Source organism: Mus caroli, unplaced genomic scaffold (genome assembly GCF_900094665.2).
Source record: "Mus caroli unplaced genomic scaffold, CAROLI_EIJ_v1.1 scaffold_24618_1, whole genome shotgun sequence".
NCBI classification, from domain to species: Eukaryota; Metazoa; Chordata; class Mammalia; order Rodentia; family Muridae; genus Mus; species Mus caroli.
The window spans coordinates 1-2,238 of record NW_018390169.1 but is presented as its reverse complement, the minus strand read 5'-3'; the positions used below and the strand labels follow the sequence as shown (position 1 = coordinate 2,238).

The following is a 2,238-nucleotide window of genomic DNA, read 5'->3' as shown; positions in this document are numbered from 1 at the left end:
CTTGATCTAACTTTTAAGTAACTATGATCCATGAAAGAGTCAGAATGAAATTGAGAGCATGTACAAATTTGCACCATATATAGAAAGGTATTTTTGCTGTTTTGTGCTTATTACACAATCCTCTGTATTAGTAAGGGTTCTCTAGAGTCACATAACTTATGGGTTGTCTCTATATAGTAAGGGAATGTGTTGATGGCTTACAGTCTCTAGTCCAACTCGCAACAATGTTCATCTGTGAATGGAAGTCCAAGGATTTAGCAGTTGCTCAATACCACAAGGCAAGCAGGCAAAGAAGAGAGAGAGGTCAGGTTCCTTAATACATAGTTCGTTTTGTCTGCTAGTGAAGTATGGCTACATTGAGACAAATTTTCATATTACAAGTTGGAAAACTAGAAAATCAGGGTTTTTTTCTCAAATTTTTGAAAATTTAGATAAAAGCCACATAGGCATATGTACTGGCTAATTTTGTGTCAACTTGACACAAGCTGGAGTTATCACAGAGAAAGGAGCTTCAGTTGGGGAAATGCCTCCATGAGATCCAGCTGTGGGGCATTTTCTCAATTAGTGATCAAGGGCCCCTTGCAGGTGGGACCATCTCTGGGCTGGTAGTCTTGGTTCTAAAAAGANCAGGCTGAGCAAGCCAGGAGAGGCAAGCCAGTAAAGAACATCCCTCNATGGNCTCTGCATCAGCTCCTGCTTCCTGACCTGCTTGAGTTCCAGTCCTGACTTCCTTGGTGATGAACAGCAGTATGGAAGTGTAAGCCGAATAAACCCTTTCCTCCCCAACTGCTTCTTGGTCATGAGGTTTATGCAGAAATAGAAACCCTGACTAAGACAGCATATTTACCATGTACAAATAAAAAACAAGAGATACATTTTATGAAGGAGGGTTTTTAGTATTTGTGATTATAAGCAAATTAACAGGCTTCATATTGGCTCACAGATACTGAAGCAGTAAGCATAAGGGCTGCATGAGTCTGCAACAGAGCCTCTGTGAATGCTACAGCTCTTAGCTTGATGTTTTTGTTGGACGAGTATTAGTAAAAACAGGCATGTCTCTGACTTTAATCCCTGCTTTGAAATGCTTTTCTTCCCTCCACCTTGTCCAGCCTCAGTATAAAATCTTTTGTCTTCTCTTACAGTATCTTGTTTTTTCATGTGTGGTTGCTGTTTCTTAGAGGCTTGCAACTTTTTGAAGNAAAACAGAAGGGGAGTTGATTTGGAGGAGAAGGAAGGTGTGCCTNTGTGTGTGGGGAAACCATGAGGTAAGAAGGTAGCAAAAATGGTGGTCAGAATGTATGGTATGGGAACAGAAATTTATTTTCAATAAAAATTACAGTGAAGCGAGTCAAAAAANTACATAAATAAATGAAATTATATTAATACATATTGGTTACACATACATGTATTTATATCAAGAGACTTGAACAAAACTGTCAGAATAACTGTCACATTCTCTTTANATGATATATTCATTTGTGATAACCTCATATTTACATTAATGAAAGTGATGATCCATAAACGTAAATACCTTTGTAAGCTGTCTCCATCAGAGCATTGATCTAGCAGCAGTTACATTGCTCCATGGCTTTCCTGGAGAATGGGAACCACACTATAGTGACAGAGTTCATTTTACTGGGCTTAACAGAAGAGCCAGTCCTTAGAGTCATTCTCTTCAGCATCATCCTGTGCTGTGTCTGGCAACCTGAGCACCATCCTTCTCATCAGAGTCTCTTCCCAGCTCCATCACCCCATGTACTTTTTTCTCAGCCACTTGGCTTCTGTTGACATGGGCCTTTCATCTTCTGTCACACCCAATATGTTTGTCAACTTCCTGAATGAGAAACATACCATCTCCTACCTTGGATGTGGCATCCAGCTCAGCTCAGCTGCTTTCTTTGGGGCAGTTGAATTCTTCCTTCTGGCCATCATGGCTTATGATTGCTTTATAGCGATCTGCAACCCACTGCTTTATTCCACCAAATTGTCCACACAAGTCTGTATCCAGTTGGTTGTACGATCTTATGTTGGGGGTTTCCTTAATGCTTCATTTGTACACACTTCTTTTTTTCTTTTCTTTTCTGTGGACCTAATAGAGTCAATCACTTTTTCTGTGGTTTTCCTCCTATGATGTTACTCTCCTGTTCTGATGTGAGTGTCTCTGGTATTGTTATCTCATTTACTGCTGGCTTAATCTCTATGACCACATTGATTGTTATAGTCACATCTTATTTCTAT

At 39.8% G+C, this 2,238-nt stretch overlaps 1 pseudogene; it reads left to right on the top strand.

Moving 5' to 3' along the window:
• The first annotated feature begins 224 nt into the window (after positions 1 to 224).
• On the top strand, positions 225 to 2,232 carry LOC110288514 (annotated as a pseudogene).
• Positions 2,233 to 2,238: the final 6 nt, after the last annotated feature.